This window comes from Schistocerca cancellata, chromosome 2 (assembly GCF_023864275.1).
Source record: "Schistocerca cancellata isolate TAMUIC-IGC-003103 chromosome 2, iqSchCanc2.1, whole genome shotgun sequence".
Taxonomy (NCBI): Eukaryota; Metazoa; Arthropoda; class Insecta; order Orthoptera; family Acrididae; genus Schistocerca; species Schistocerca cancellata.
The window spans coordinates 154083208-154101422 of record NC_064627.1 but is presented as its reverse complement, the minus strand read 5'-3'; positions in this window follow the sequence as shown (position 1 = coordinate 154101422).

The following is an 18215-nucleotide window of genomic DNA, read 5'->3' as shown; positions in this document are numbered from 1 at the left end:
CGAAAATGCTCTATAATACATCCAAAGCAAAATCGGTTTCCTTAACAGGACCAGAGGTTAGCCTATAATGTGATGTACTTGCGGAAATTTCAGACATTGCTGAGAATGTCAAATGCAAGCTGAGTGACATTGTAAGTAACACTGGGCTGAGAATTTAAATAAGTGCGACACTGTTCTCACAAGAAATCTATAATATTCGACACTCGTTGCTATGTCAAGTATCGTCAATGGGGGAGAAGAAGATTCTCCAGAGGAACTCCCTCCAGAAATATTTCGTCTCCTAAAATTCGCACCATCAATATCCTGTGATGTGGCGGGGTCATATGCATCTACGTCCACATCCACTCTGCTTTTCACACTTATTCCTGACAAAGGCTTCCTCGATCGAAAACCGCGTTTTTTTATGATTGCCACCATAGCTCTGTTTATCCTTTCTGAACACCACGAAGTCCTTTGTAAAGATTTAGGCTTAACCCCTCTCCTGCTTTAGCCAGATTTCGCCACCTATAACGATATGAGCATCAGTGCTTTCTGTTAGTACTTGGAGTTCTGGTTCTTTCGCTACGTAGCTATGACAGAATACAACTACAACAGCGCTTGTTGTTGGGTCTTCTCTCGTCCTGTGTTTGCCCTGTACCCATTGAAACTGAAGCACTCTCTGTACTTTCCTGAGGCTCTCTAACTCAGAGAACCGGTCGTTCCACGCTACATAGCCTGCTCTGTCCACGTAGCCGACCCTGTATTCAATGGACCCCTGACGTCTTAAGCGGAACCCAGAAACCCCCCACTTTATTGTGGTATTCGAGAAATATGCATTCTATACTGCTGCATAAACGTTTCAGTGTCTGATTAAGACCCGCCAGTTTACTCTGTATCGAAGGTTCGCAGTCGGTGTTGTAGACGATGCTACAGATGGTGAACTCTGCCTTCATCTCGCAAGCAAGACAGATAATCCTTACCGATTCCCATAGCTCCCCAAAACCAGAGACAATCTCTTCTGATACAAAGCGATACACATCGTTGGTACCGACATCCCCCTCCCCTCCCTGCTAGCCATATCCCTAATGGGCCCCATCACGTACTTAACATTGGAGCTCCAGACTACCAGGAATCCGACCTTCAGTGGCTGCCCAGATGTTGCAGGCCGAGAGGCTTCCTCTTAAACAGGACAAGATTCGTACCACCGAGAGACAGCGGTTGTAACCTGTTTGTCAGACGAACCAGGGAGGCCTTTCGATCAGCCCCTTGGAAGTCATTCGCTGCCTGCCACACTTCGAAACGACCTCCTACTCGAACACGCGACCTCGGTGTGGTCAGCAAGTAGAGCCGCCAGCGTAATGAACCGGTCGGGACGTCCCTTGAATAGCAATGTCCGTTCCCTCTTCCCTCCTCTCTGTGTTACCCATTGGCAACAGACTACATGACTGAAGACGGCACCACCTGGAGCTTTGAGCGAAGACTCAGGACTCAGCAGTCCAGCCTGCATCCAAACGCAGGAGTCAGAGTCCCTGTCCTTACTGAAGTCGGCGAAACCATACAATGCACAATTACTTAGAATGTGGGACTATGCCTACTAAATGAACAAACCAGCAAGCAATTTGAATACTTAAAATATAAAACGCACAGGGAATTCCAAAATAAGCCACTTCTAGTGAGAAACTCGTAAAAATAATGCACAGACAAATTGCTGTGATCTTCTCCTACAAAAATATTCTTTGTGGTCGGTGACACTATGACGCAGAGAATTTGTAGAAGCAGCTGCTTGTTCATTGCGCTTCAAAATGAAAGGTAAATTAGGTACCTAAATAATTTTAATGACGATGGACTTTTTAGTTTTTAAGTAACTAGAAATATTTTTCATTTGTTAGGTAGTAAAGACATTTAGATTAAAAAATTAAATGATGTAAAATGTAATTTCTTGATTTGCTTTTCGTGTTTCTGGTACATTAAGTGCAACTTAAGATAATGACCAGGGTGTAATACAGAAGTTGATTTCAGCTGAAATTACTGTTTCGTGGCAAATATTTAATAACATATTTTTGTGGCCTTACATAGTTTTTTGCATATTTTACCCATTTCATTACATAAATATGTACGTATTTTGCTTGTTGGTAATACATAATGCAACGTATTTCTTCCCTCTGGAACAACGGCGAGTGTCTCCGAAAATGAAGATGGAATTTACCTTTTTAATCCTCTGAACAACATACGAGAGAATCATAGTTTCATATTTATGGTGAACATCTGCAAGAGTGACATAAACGCTTTGTAAATTGAAAGCGATACATGCATTAGAGGCTGGTAAATCCAAATGTTACTGTCAGGAAATAGAGCGAAATCCCAGTTACCAAACATGAAATGCCTGCAAAGTGCAGTTCCTCAATAGCGAGGTTAGCTTCGCGTAACCGTAGCGAAACGAAATTAGTACACTTTCATCAGTGGCTTCTAGCGTTTGTATTACATTAGGAAAATGATCAACTCGATGTTAGATGGAATGTTCTAGCCTTATTCTCAGCCTGCTGGACATCATTTCTTCCCAGCCCGAACCTGGTGACCTATCTCTCGCTAAGGTCATCTAAAATTTCGTCGAATAGCCATAATACCATTTGGCTGGTCCATCAGAAATTGTTCCTCAGCTGCCCTGAATGCCAGTCCTCAGGGACACATTCAGTGGCTGCATTACAACGTGTGAAACTTCGTAACAATAAATCATAACGGCCAAGTTGCGTTGTTCTACTGTGCTTACTGCTACTAGATTAGAAGTCTCCAGTGGATACTCAAAATGGGGCATTTATTTACAGAAAATACAGAACTGGCTCTATGTTTCGATTACATTCCCTTTCGCAGCAGGATAACCTTGTAGAAATTTTATGGTAGCCATACAGTAAAAGGAGCAGGAGAAATTCACGTAGTTAATAATATTACAGGCAATTCAACAGATCTATCTAGAATGAGATTTTCACTCTGTAGCGGAGTGTGCGCTGATATGAAACTTCCTTTCAGATTAAAACTGTGTCCCGGTCGGGACAAGCGCTCTACCACCTGAGCTACCCCAGCACGACCCACGCCTCCTCCTCACAGCTTTACTTGTGCCAATATCTCACCTCCTACCTTCTAAACTTTACAGAAGCTCTCCTGCGAACCCTGCAGAACTAGCACTCCTCCCAGGAAGTTTCATATCAGCTCACACTCCGCTGCAGAGTGAAAATCTCACTCTGGAAACATCCCACAGGCTGTGGCTAAGCCATGTCTCCGCAGTATCCTTTCCTTCAGGAGTGCTGGTTCTGCAGGGTTCGCAGGAGAGCTTCTGTAAAGTTTGGAAGGTAGGAGACTAGATAGTGGCAGAAGTACGGCTGTGAGGACGGCTCGTTAGTCGTGGTTGGGTAGCTCAGTTCCCTTGGCGCGTAGCATTATGGCAGCGCTAGGATACTTCATTACCGCTGGTATGTTATTGAAGATCAGATACGTATCTCTAATCCCCCCCCGAAGGAAAAAGGTGGTCTCGGCCTAGTTAACGTCCATGATAGGGCCATTGCCCTCTGTGTTAGCTCACATTTGTGTCTGCTGCGCCGTTGTCCTACAAGCCTCACGAGTTTGCTTCTGACGGCGCCACGACCTGCTTCACTAAGAGCACCGGTGCCACTACAGGACATCCCAGCGCCTCTCTTTTATATAGGACGTTTTTATTTAGAACAAAGTTATTTCAGTGTAGCGCTCACGACACCACGAATGTTCACAACTCGACGCCTATATCACGACATGCTGCAACGCCGCCCCCTAAATGTGGTCGAACTAAAATATCCTTCATACGAAAGTAAATGCCAACAAGCGCATTAAAACTGCATTCCTGTCCGATAATTCCTTCATTGTTCTTCATTTTTCCCAAGCAGCGGCTTTATATGTTTGATAACATTTTAACCTCGCTGAAGTAAATAGCCAAAAAGAGCGGCCGACGAAGGAGTGCAAATATTGATTTTAAAGTCCTTTTTCCTTTTCTTTCCTCAAAAATATTGCCTGCGTTTAGTGTGCTACTTCATAGGTCTCTGACAGTCGAGTTTTATAATTGAAATCGAGATACTGTAACATATGATTCATCGCTTGCGTAACCACTGTAAGACGAAACCATCGCTTATTTATTTCAGCAAATTGCGAGCGACCTCAGACGATGTACAGTGACTTACGTACTGCAATAACACGGAAAATTTTTTATAGGGGGTACAGGGCGAAATACTGGGATGCAAGTAGTCGCTATTTACTGTTTAACATCTATGATTATCGTCAGTGACTGGAATGAGTATACGCGATGCTCTGTTTGGTTTTTAACGGATGATGGCTCAAATCCCTTTCTTTCCGCACCCTGCTGCGAGGTGTACAATGGTACTGTAACGGCTATACATAAATAACGACTAATTTATGTATTATCTTGCGCTTATCTACATTTGACGTAACTACACTGAGGCGCCAAAGAACCTGCATGCGTATTCAGAAGCCGAGATACGTAAACAGGCAGAATACGGTGCTACGGTCGGCAACGCCTCTATAATACAAGTGTCTGGCACAGTTGTTAGATCGGTTAGTGCAGCTAAAATAACAGGCTATCAAGATTTAAGTGAGTTTGGTGTTCGGCGCACGACCGTTGGGACGCAGCATCTCCGAGGTAGTGATGAAGTGGAAATTTTACCGTACGACCTTTTCGCGAGTGTACCGTGAATATCAGGAATACGCTGAAACATCAACTCTCTTACATCGCTGCGACCGTGAAATGATCCTGCAAGAACGGGACCAAAGACGACTGAAGATAGTCGTTCAACGTGACAGAAGTGCAACCCTTCCGTAAACTGCTACAGATTTCAATGCTGGGTCATCAACAAGTGGCAGCGTGCGAAGCATTTTACGAAACACCATCGATATGGGACTACAGAGCCGAAGGCGCACTCTTGTACCCTTGATGACTGCACGACACAAAGCTTTACGCCTCACCTGGGACCGTCAACACCGACATTGGACTGTCGATGACTGGAGACATGTTGCCTGATCGGACGAGTCTCGTTTCAAATTGCATCGAGCAGATTGACGCGTACGGGTATGGAGAGAACCTCATGAATCCATGAGCCCTCCATATCAGCAGGAGACTGTTCAAGCTGGTGGAGGCGCTGTAATGGTATGGGGAGTGTCGAGTTGATGTGACATGAGACCCTAAACACGACTCTGATAGGTGACACGTACGTAAGCATCCTGTCTAATCAACTGCATCCATTCATGTCCATTGTGTATTTCGACGGACTTGGGCAATTGCAGCAGGACAATGCGACATCCCACACGTCCAGAATTGCTACAGAGTGACTCCAGGAACACTCTTTTGAGTTTAACCACTTCCACTGGCCAACAAACTCCCCAGAGATGAACATTCTTGAGTATATCTGGTATGCCTTGCAACACGCTGTTCGAAGAGATCTCCACCTTCTCGTACTCTTACGGATTTATGGACAGCCCTGCCGGTTTCTCGGAGTCAGTTCCATCCAACACTACTTCAGACGTTAGCCGAGTCCATGCCACATCGTGTCGCGGGACTTCTGCGTGCTCGCGGTAGCCCTACACGATATTAGGCAGATGTTCCAGTTCCTCGGTGTAACAGTGATCTTATTTCATATTGGTTTTAAGAGAAGGGAAAAAAACTGACTATATTGCTCTATGCGTGTCCCAAAGTCCCTTACTTTGCTCTTAGCGTCCCCAATCGCCATATACGAGCAGAATTAGTCCACAGTCTTCCTTGAATACGGGTCTTTTAATGTAACCGACAGAGTTTTGCAACAAGCAAGTTTCATCTCCCCTAACGACTGCCACTTGCGTTTGCTGGTCACCTCTTTTGAATTCATATACACCGTCTGTCTAAAACGTTCCGAGCCTAAATTTATACCTACAGTATGAGCGACGTCAGGGCAGTAATTAGACAGGCGGCTTGAAGTAATAACTGTAAACAACAGATGTGCATTCGACCAGTCAGTTGTGAGCAGGCAGTGTTAAGCAGAGGAAGGGCTGCGTTACTGTGTGAATGTCGTCCTGTCACAAAAGACAATCTAGTAGCAGCTCCACATCAAGAGTTCATGACGATCTCCAGAATGTTTCGAAGACAACTGCCCGTGGACGCCTGATGCTATTAAGTTCAATTGCTAAACGCGGACAGTTCACGCGTACGGACAGTAGCTAGTGCACAGTTGCGGTACTGAATTGGCATTGGGGTGCCTCGCTGGCAAAAATTTTAACTGTCCGTGCCGAGCTCTGACGGTCTTACGATTTCGGTATGGAGTGATTAATATGGTGTTGTGGCACGTGCGATCTTGATAAAAGTGTGCGTAGTTAAATTGGTTTTGAAATGATTAATCACTCTGGCAGTAGAGTGTGCAGTGTGTGATCTATCATTAACTGTTATCAGTCGAGCGGTTCGCTGTCCGCTGCCTAAAAAGTTACAAAAGAAGTAAATTCATATGGTAAAGAGGAGAGAGGCAGCAGCTTTTTGTGACTCAGGAGCAAGTTGTTTTATACCAAGCTCTTGAAATGTGATGCTACAGAGGACTGCAGTAGGTTAGGTGGGCACAAGGGGAAACTCAAGGGACAACTACTAAAGAAGTACTTCATCGATCTGCGGGGAGGAGGTGGGCGTGACACGGGTGGGGAGGGGAGGGGGACGGGGTGGGAACGTTATGGCATAACTTGACCAATGAAGTTGACTGGACACATCTGAACATCTGAGGCTTAAAGGAAGACCTGCGATAGGCAGGTTCAAATGGGTTACGATACAGTAGTTATGAAGAGGTTTGCACAGACCACACTACTGGGGAGACCTGCATCAGACCAGTCTTCCCACGTAAGAGCACAACAAGATGGTTCTTGCAGGATACGCTCTGTTACGCTATAATTTCCGTTCTGACCCTTTCCATATGTGTCTTGGTAGAAGAATCTGCATTTAACCTTAGCTGTTTCATGGTTTATTTTGGCTTAAGAACCGCTTCCGTAACCTGCTTGTCCAGTTGCGCTCGATTCGGAGGTAAGCCGATTCGCATCCTCGTTTCGTAGAATTTTCACTGCCAGCATTACGTCTGCAATGGGAGGAGAAGTGATGGTGTGACGTTGCTGATTACCAGTCTTTGTGCCAATGCACTGGATTAAATTCCACAACTCCCCGCTGTCTCGTTGAGTAAGGGAATCTCATGCTGTCGACGGTGATCCGTCTTTCGGATGGGGACATTAAAATCGGCTGTTCACTTGGTGCTAAGCTACGACCTGCACTGGGTCTCATCCCGTTTCAATCGCTTTAAAAAAAATCTCTTTCAGTCTTGCACACGCCGTAGATACACGCTTGACACTTCATAACAGGTCAGGCCTTTCCTATAACAGCATCCTGCATCTGGTTCCCTACGCGCATTCCCTGAACATGGGACTATGTGACTTTCATGTTTCTTTCGGACGTACTGAATACGTTTCGAAATAATATGGTCAAGATGGCCATCGTTTGGACTTTCACTGTCTAAGAGAATTGCATGTTCAAATCTTATTCGTGTAATTGGCAAGTGACACGAGGTGTCTCCTCGGAAGATTCTTTCGGCTGTACCACAGTTTCTTTGGTTTGGCTCGTGGGACACAATTAAAATTATTTTTGCTCCAGTGATATTTGTTGTTACCGGTGCAGATAAATAATTTTCACTGAAATGTGGAGAAATTCGGGCTACTTAAACCGGTAAATAAAGTGGTTTTCCTTCATTGATGCTGTCTCTTGCTAGGATACCACCACTTCGTGATAATGAATTCGTCAGTGTCCACTCAACCACCTTAAACCTTATAACTGATTTCACCACGTCATAAATGCGGCCATTTTGCTCACTAATAACGAAGGGCATTGATGTGCAACACTCCAAATTATTTTGGATCCGTCGCTACACGTATGGCAGAAATATGCCTCCCTGCTTTTTACGTCAGTACAGTCTCATGGGCAACCTAAATTAGAGACGGCTCGTGTGCTGGAAAAGCGCTCCTGTCCTCCCGGCGAACACAACAACTCAGAATGTCACACGAGCTGACGTCGGCACCTGTTGCGCTGTCTGGCGACGTTGCTGTCAAGGGCAAGACGGAGAAGGCAATGACATCGTCGTATTCGATTGTGTCCAGAGCGTAAGTGGCTGACGAATGGGACAGCCTGAGCAAATGTAATTTATCGCTATCATTGGTTATCCGAAACTGCTGCGTTACCAACCGATGCGAAATCCTCGCTGGCACGTGGTTGCAGATTATAGTCGACACAGGCAGCATCCAAACGAAGAAAGAATGATAGAAAGATAAATAAGAGCTAATAAAAAAAATCAATACTGTGACGCAGCAAAGTATAGAAAAAAACCATGAAACCAAGTAAGTGAATAAAAGTTAGACTGAAACTGTTTCGATTAGATTTAGAATTTTTTTAAAATCGGTATATTTGTTGAGATTCGAAGCTACGAAATAGTAGAAGCCAGATTTGTTAACCACTGGGCTACGCCACACTCTGTGTTATATTTATGACTGTGGTGACCCAGTTGCAGCGATAAATTGCAGCCATCAAAAATTCGGATTCACACAATGTCGTATTTAATGTAAGCCGATCCAGGATATTATGATAGATGTGTATGTGACACTGAATCGCGTCTTGTAGGGAAGCATCATATGGTTCAAATGGCTCTGAGCACAATGGGAATTAACAGCTGAGGTCATCAGTCCCCTAGAACTTAGAACTACTTAAGCCTAACTAACCTAAGGACATCACACACACCCATGCCCGAGGCAGGATTCGAACCTGCGACCGTAGCGGTCGCGGGGTTCCAGACTGTAGCGCCTAGAACCGCTCGGCCAAGGGAAGCATCCACAAGTGTTTGATTAGGGCAGTATATTAAAAGTTTGTATTTCGTTAGCTTCACTTTGTGTGTATGTGTGTGTGTGGGGGGGGGGGGGGATGAGTTTGTTTTGGGAGTGGTTATCATGTGTGATGTCAACGGCCTTGGCGCAGTGGTAACAACGGTTCCCGTCAGATCACCAAAGTTAAGCGCTGTCGGTCTGGGCTACGACTTTGATGGGTGACCATCCGCTCTGCCACGCGCTGTTGGCAAGCGGGGGGTAGGCTCATGATATGTGAGGCAAACTGAGGAGCTACTAGGTGAGAAGTAGCGACTCCGGTTTCGTAAACTGTCATAAGGCCAGGAGAACGGTGTGCTGACCATATGCCCTCCATATCCGCATCCAGTTACGCCTGTGGCCTGCGGATGACACGGCGGCCGGTCGGCACAGTTGGGTTTCATGGCCTATTCACGCGGAGTTTAGTTTTTATCATGTGTGATGAAATGCGAAATAGAAGTGCCAGACGCATTATTCTGGATCGAAACACATGAAGAAAGAAAGCCAGACAAGGAATTGATTTGACCATTTGTTGTGGCAGTTTGGCAACGATAAACGGCGCGGGAGCGACGTTGACCGCTTTGATTGGAGGAACACCACCTCCATCGCATGAAGCGTCAACTATCAAGAAATTTTAATCACACAACAGACAATATGTGCTTCGCACTCGATTTTATTTTGCTCCTGGACGAAAAGTTATGTGTAGATGTAAAGGCAAATAGGACAGCCCGCATTCTTGAGTGCGCGAGCAGATAAATTTAGACAACCACCGTAACGACATTGTACATTCTGGCATCGTCATTATTTTGATGACAGTGTAGGACATGTAATGCCACTCAGTTAGCCGTTGCTCGGGCGCTTCGGCTCACAAGACAATGAGCTGGAGGACGCTTCCTGCTCGAAAGGCAGTACACGTGGGAACGCCACCACCACCCATTGTGGCTGGTTCGCTGTGTGTCCCAAACACCGTGACCTTACTCGTCATTTGTTCCCGTGCACTGGCGATCGTATCTATAGCTGCTACTTTGTAAGACGACAACACCGAGGCGTGTTACGTAATGAGTGTACGCTTCCACTGTCGGCATACCGCAAAGGTCAGATCGCAAGAGGCCGTGTACGATTTCTATCTCCGCTTCTCTCGGAACTAGTGTGTAAATAGATAAAAAGTGCCCATCGACACCTTATAATGGACGGCAATTCTTACTAGAAGTAAATGCTTTAGCGACAGTTGCGTGAAACGGGTTTGTTATGGTACTTGGAGTCACCTTTAACTGCGTTAGTCAGATTTCGATCGACACTTTTTACCTTCGGCTCTTGTGTCTCAGAAAACCAATAAGCAGACTTCTTCACCGCCCATATGAGTGGTTTAGTAGAAGTGTGGCGTTTATTAGGTTGTTTCATTTCTAACCACCGCCACATGTCGCTTAAGCAATGATTTAAATCACTACACTTAAACCCTCATCTTACGTAAGCAACAGAGCTTATATCTTAGGTGTTGCGAAACAACTCAAATCACTTAATAAAGGCAAGTCTTCCGGTCCAGGTGGTATTCCAATCGATTTCCTTTCAGAGCATGAAGACACAGTAGCGCCTTTCTTAGCAATCATATAAAACCGCTCACTTGACGAAAGGTAGGTTCCTAAAGACTAGAAAGTAGCACAGGTGACACCAATATTCAAGAAAGGAAATAGGAGTAACCCATTGAATTACAGACCCATATCACTGACCTCAATTTGCAGTAGGATTTTGGGTAATATACTGTACTCTTACATTATGAATCACCAAGAAGAATCTTGCTTATTGACATATAACCAACAAAAAAATGGTTCAAATGGCTCTGAGCACTATGGGACTCAACTGCTGTGGTCATAAGTCCCCTAGAACTTAGAACTACTTAAACCTAACTAACCTAAGGACATCACACACATCCATGCCCGAGGCAGGAGTCGAACCTGCGACCGTAGCGGTCGTGCGGTTCCAGACTGTAGCGCCTTTAACCGCTCGGCCACTTCGGCCGGCTTATAACCAACACTGATTCAGAAAATATCATTCTTGTGCAATACAGATAGCTCTTTATCCCCATGAAGTAATGAGTGCTGTCGACAAGGGATCTCAGATCAATTCCATATTCCTAGATTTCCAGAAGGCTTTTGATACCGTTCCTCACAAGCGACTATTAATCAATTTGCGAGCATATGGAGTATCGTCCCAGTTGTGTGACTGGATTCGCGATTTCCTTTCAGAGAGGTCACAGTTCGTAGTGACAGACGGTAAATCATCGAGTAGAACATAAGTGATATCTGGTGTTCCGCAAGGTAGTGTCATAGGCCCTCTGCTAATCATGATTTACATAAATGATCTAGGTGATAATCTGAGCAGCCCTCTTCGATTGTTTGCAGATGACGCTGTAATTTACCGTCTAGTTAAATCATCAGACGATCAATTCCAGATACAAAATGATGTAGAGAGAATTACTGTATGGTGCGAAAAGTGGCAATTAGCACTAAACAAAGGAAAGTGCGAGGTCATCCACATGGGTACTAAAAGAAATCCGATAAATTTTCGTTATACGATAAATCGCACAAATCTACGAGCTGTCAATTCGGCTAACTACCTAGGAATTACAATTACGAGCAAATTAAATTGGAAAGACCACATAGATAATATTGTGGCGAAGGCGAAAGAAAGATTGCGCTTTGTTGGCAGAACACTTAGAAGATGCGAAAAACCCACTAGAGAGGAAGCCTACATTGTATTTGTCCGTCCTCTGCTGGAATATTGCTGCGCGGTATGGGATCCTTACCAGGTAGGATTGACGGAGGACATCGAAAAAGTGCAAAGAAGGGCACCTCGTTTCGTGTTATCGCGCAATAGGGGTGAGAGTGTCACTGACATGTTACGCGAGTTGGGGTGGCAGACACTGAAACAAAGGCGGTTTTCTTTGCGGCGAGATCTATTTACGAAATTTTCTCTTCCGAATGCGAAAATATTTTGTTGACACCCACCTACTTAGGGAGAAATAATCATCATAATAAAATAAGAGAAAGATTTAGGTGTTCCTTTTTCCCGCGCGCCACTCGAGAGTGGAATGGTAGGAAAGTAGTATGAAAATGGTTCGATGAACGCTCTTCCAGGCACTTAAGTGTGAAATGCAGAGTAACGATGTAGACGTAGATGTAGATTTAGCTTTTAACATCATACGTCAGATTTTCATTTAGCTGAAATTGCTAGCCCCTGAAACCCACATGACTCTCTCTTTGTCTCTCGACTGCTACTCGAACCCAGCGCGAAGCAAAATTTTGTACTTTGCTTTCCGTTAAGAGAAACATCAGAATCTAGTGGCTAGAGTATTTCAACTCTGTGCTTTTACAAGCAATTTCGTACAGGTCATGTGATGCTGCTGGAAATGTGTTGAAACATGAAGAAGCCGGCCGGTGTGGCCGAGCGGTTCTAGGCGCTAAAGTCTGGAACCGCGTGACCACTACGGTCGCAGGTTCGAATCCTGCCTCGGGCATGGATGTGTGTGATGTCCGTAGGTTAGTTAGGTTTAAGTAGTTCTAAGTTCTAGGGGACTGATGGCCGCAGCAGTTAAGTCCCATAGTGCTCAGAGCCATTTGAACCATTTTTTGACTTTTTAGAATATGGGATCCTACATAAAACTTGGTCTACTAAGTCCCTTCTACAACCTTTAGATGTGTGCAACATGAATTATGAAACACTCTCATTAGAGAATGGTATCGGATGCCAATGCATTGAGTGGATACGCCGCCCATATGGGCACAAGACTCACATCCATTCATAAAACAGAAGTTCTGACTTCAATCAAAAAGCAAAAAACGGAAGAATTTACCGAGCACGGCGACGACATCACGAGTGATAGCACTGGTCCAAAGTGAGTGTATCAATGTGTAATAGTAACCATGCCCTAACTCAGAAGCAGGTAGCAATGGCTGGAATTTCAGTGGTGAGCGTAGGCAGAACGTACCGAAGGCAGGAGAAAAACCTGTATACACCGACCCGATGTATTTAACTACCATAAATCGAACGCTTCCACCAAAGCGTCTGATTGGTGGAATATACACAAAGAGCGCAGTGTGAGAAATGTCTCCCGCCCGGATACTGCAAGGCCAAAGACCTACGCAAGATATTACTGTGACCCCAGTTTGTGTTCGCTCTGAAAAGTTGGTTACAGGGTGCAAAAGTATACGAGCCTCTGAAGCAGACACAGTAAGGCATCTTAACGTTGAAATGAAATCGACGAAAAAAGCTGACCTACTTCATGCTTCACGAAATTTGCGGTTTAAAGACTTAATCTGGAAATTCGTGTTTATTGCCTGTGCAATTGTCGGTGGAAAGTAAAAGCAAGTTACGCTATCCATGTTCAAGCAGAACAAGCGATTCCTCTCTAATGACCAAGTTTGATCCGCAGTAGATGACGATACTGAGGTAGTTTGACGAAATTTGCGATGCCATTCTTTTCTCAACTACGTTTTACTTAATATTGCTAAGTCAGAACCACAAGAGGGAAGCCTTAGGATCAGTGTATTGTGGGGAAATATTTATTTAAATTTCATACTTTTCAAGATTTTGTGTAATACTGTGGAACATTATTTCTATTTTTTATTTTAAGAGAAGTTAGGTATCCCATAAATTCCATTTGTTTTATTTGACTATAAGTGGCACGTATTTCGCATTTTACAATATTTTGGTTACGAAATTTCTCAGAACATTTTACTATCGAATAAATCAAGAGCTGTTACAAGTTTTCAAAAGGAAACTTAATTTTCCAAAAAAGAAGTCATATGAGAGAAAATGTAAAATGCTTTTTATTTTGGCGATGCGGCATACGACTTAATTTTTACGTAACTCTACGTCCAAAGAGTGTATAGTAATATACAAATATTTTTATTTTTGTAAAATTTACTGTTCTCGGGAGGAATATTTTCTTCGTAACTCTTCACGGATGTTAGCAGAAAACTGTGTATGAAAATTAATTTCGCAAGTCGCCTGTTCTGGAACAATCTACAGCGCCATGCTGTAATACATCGTTTATCGTACGCGCCAAAAGCAGATGGTCTTTGTCTCGGGTTCTTGTAGGACAGTCTTTGTCTAGAAGTGAACTTGCAAGTTAATCTTTGTGCTTCGGACAGTGTGTGCACCAAATACGACTTTTTACGTTCGAAATTGTAATTTTTACTGAAAATGTTCTGCGAATTTGTTGACCGAGGGCAGTATGGGAGGTCTGTATACTCGAAAGAAGACTAACTTTAGCGATGTGCGGAAATCTGACGTATAATTTCATTCGTCTTCATGGGTAGGAAACAAAAGCAAATGTGATGAAAATGTGAATATAAGAACTCTGGATCACAAATACAATCACGAAATGAGTCTTAAAATTTTTGCTCACTTCATCATTCAATTTGCAACTGTTTTTAATATAGCTCTTTGTCGTACTATTTAACTACGCGTTTACATAGCTACGTGACAAGCTGAAAAATGGGATTAATTATCATGAGATTAAATGAACAAAGAGAGCAGCAGTGGTAGAATAGGACGTTAAACCTCAATCTTCCTTCCTTCGGCTTCATGCTCTTGTCGGCTAGTGAGCGAACAGTTCGCGAAATGAGATTAATTCTTTAGTCATACGTTCTCCTTCATCCATAGCGTCATCAAACATATTTCACGTAAGCGGCGTGGTGGAGGTAACTCTGTTGAAATCATCTTGTGGAGAAGACGAGCAGTGCAGTAAGCCTTGTCATTGAGCTCAGCGGGGAATGGAAGGGAGAGTTCGTAAGCTGCTGCCGAGTTGGCTGTCACTCAAGGAGCGAAGCACCTACACATGAGAGCGAGAGGCAGAACGTTTCACATCAGTAAAGAGGCTTACCTTGAGCGAAACGACAGTTCACGGATGACATAGGGACAACATAATCGTGTGTCACACGACAACGTAAAAACTGTGTTAGACATTTTTTCTAATATTTCTGGATCATTATTTTAGCCCTTGTTATTTACTTTTCGATGATGGCTTTATTTTAGTTCTCTTTTTCAATATATTAAAATCATAAGCCGGTGAAAAACGTTTGGCAACACCTGCAAATTTTCGACGTTTATGAGCTTAGATTCAAGAAACGCACAGAATTAAAGAATAAGCATTATTAAACAATAAAACTCTACACTAATGTACAACAAACACGAAACAACAAATAAATGTGAGTATTCTTTTCGAAGGTGTTATTTACACATTTGTGATATCAAAATCTGCTGCTGTGTTACATCCACTTTATGTTCTTCATCCTCTCCAAGGCAAATCGCATGGTTTCTCATTGGCACCCTGTCCAAAACGTAGTTGACGCACTACTGCTCGAACCTCGACCACTTTTTGCCGGTGGCCCTATCGAGACCCTCTGTGCTAGGACGGTTCCTGCGAAGAAGCATATCGTATCTGAGCTGGACACTAAAGTGCTCAGTCAGGTTGATGTCAACATTTGCTGCAGAACAAACCATGTACTTGACACCGGCTTCCTGGAGGAGGTTGTTCACTAGGCGAGCGCTGTGTGCTCTAAAATCGGATCCGTCACTGAAACTTCGAATGGGAGGGCTGACAACAGGTTGTAGCTTCCTGCAGCGATACAAGAAAGCTCTCAAATTACCATCGACACTGAAGAGAAGTCTTCAACATATGTATGAACCAACGAGACTGCATGCTGGAGACGTGTACTGGTCTGTTTCTTCCTCGAAATTTGCTAGCCACAAGAACTGCCGTACAAGTCAATGGAGAGAACGCAATGCTGCTGATCTGTGCTTAATCCCAGACTACCTGGTAGGCAGGTTATTACACATACATTCTACGCATGCGCTAACCACCCAATCCTTTCCATGTGATTCGGCCGTAAAGAACTATCACAAAGGCTCAAGCCCGGCTTTCTGACTGCACACCATCAGGCGCTTAATGGCGGCTCCTGTCCATCTGTGCCATTGGGCACACGCTGCCCTCCAGTTGGTGTGCAAGCTACGTGACCTAGGGATTTCCATGAGCCATAAATGGTAGGTAGTGCTCATCAGTTGGCATTGTTGACTGCCATTGACCAATACGAGGGTGATCTTCAACGGTTTGTATCTCACAGTAATGGAGTTGATGTGGAACATTACGGGTGACAAATTATTGAAACGTAGGAAATAAAATAGCCATACCTTCTGAACGGTTTTGCGGTAGGACGTTCAGACTGCACGGCTAACCGCGGGACATGACGGGACGGGAATGAGTATGATTTGGTTTACCGACAAAGGCCACTTTCATTTGGATGGGTTCATCAATAAACCAAATTTGCGCATTTGAGGTACTGAGAATCTGCATTTGGGCCATCGAGAAGTCTCTTCACGTTCAGCGGGTGACTGTGTGGTATGCAGTGTCCAGTCAGGGCATAATCGGTGTGATATTCCTTGATGGCACAGTGACTACCGAAAAGTACCTGAAGTTTTGGAGGATTATTTCATCCCCATTATTCAAAGTGACACTGATTTCCAGAAGACGAGGATCATGCAAGACGGAGCTCGACCCCTTCGAAGCAGGAGAGTATTTGATGTCCTGTAGGAGCACTTTTAGGACCGCATTCTTGCTCTGGGGTACCCAGAGGCCACTGGCAGGGGCGTCGATTGGGCACCATATTCTTCGGATCTGAAAACACGCGACTCCTTTTCTTATGCCTATATTAAAGACAAGGTGTACAGGAGTAACTCCATAACCTTTGCTGAGCTGGAAACAGCCATTCAGGAGGTCATCGACAGCACCGGTATTCCGACACTTCAGCGGGTCGTGTAGAATTTCGCTATTCGTCTGCGCTACATCATCTCCAATTATGGCAGGCATATCGAATATGTCATAACCTAAATCCGAACATCGGCAGTGACGTTTACATGTTGAATAAAGTGTGTGCACTCCGTAGTTTGTAGCTCATTTACGTTTTTTCTCGTATAGTTCAACAACTGTCACCCTTTATTTTGACCAAGATCGTCTGGTGACGGCAACTCTTCATGTCATTAAGAGACGACTTGCCTTCTAAGCTTGAAATGATCCTTGGAGGCATCTTGACAGAGTGAACAGCATTATATTGTTTTTATATAACTCATTGTTAGGCATAATGAGTCAATACTGATTATTTCGTTACGAACTTCTGTTACATGAATGGCGTTATGTTGCTGTGTACGTGTTTTGTACTTAACAGCTTGTCAATACTAATACTATAAATGCAATAGAAATTGTACCTCTTATGTTCTCACGACTAAATTGATTTTTGTGAACTTGGTATGAAGACAGCTTCAATTTCGAGGAAGAAAGATACTTAAGAAAGTACAAAAACAAAACAACCCACAAGAGGGTCAAAAAGTAAAGAATGTAATTTTTTTTTACAACGGTGAACATAAACCATACTAAAATGTAGACTTTCACGGCCGGAAATTTTATGTCCATTACAATTATCCAGGTTGTTATGCCGTGGTCGCTTTATGAATTCTGTGTCAATTCCCAACGTTTCGTCCCCGTCTGCGGAGGACATCTTCAAGGCTCGCTACTGACTGCCGCTAAATTCCGTGTCCGCGCGCTCCCGCACCGAGGCGTGACGTCACGTGTTTTGAAAAGGTCAGTGCAATTGGCCGCTGTCCGCTGCCGTCGATCGCCGTTGCCATCACCCACTGGTGGACGGGTGGTACACCTCTTACACCTCTTCTTCAACACCGGCATCCATATACCGTTTACCGTTTAATTTCACGCGCTCCACCTTTCGATTGAAATTATTAGGGCGTTTGGCGATTTCAATTGCCTCCCTGTAGAGCCTTTCGTAATAAAATGTAACGGAAAGAATAGGGAGGATCTTGACGAAGCGGAATATTACCGTAATTTACAAGCCCACCAGGAAGATAGAGGAATACCTTAAGCCTGCCAAGGACGCTCGCAAACCAATGGATTAAAGCTGGAGTGTATAGGATCACATGCAGCTATGGAGATGCGGATATTACGATTGGCTCTACAGGGAGGCAATCGAAATCGCCAAACACCCTAATAATTTCAATGGAAAGGGGAAAGGCGTGAAATTAAACGGTATATGGATGCCGGTGTTGAAGACGAGGTGTACCACCCGTCCACCACTGGGTGATGGCAACGGCGATCGACGGCAGCGGACAGCGGCCAATTGCACTGACGTTTTCAAAACACGTGACGTCACGCCTCGGCGCGGGAGCGCGCGGACACGGAATTTAGCGGCAGTCAGTAGCGAGCCAGCGGGTGTGTTGGACCTTCCATCGAG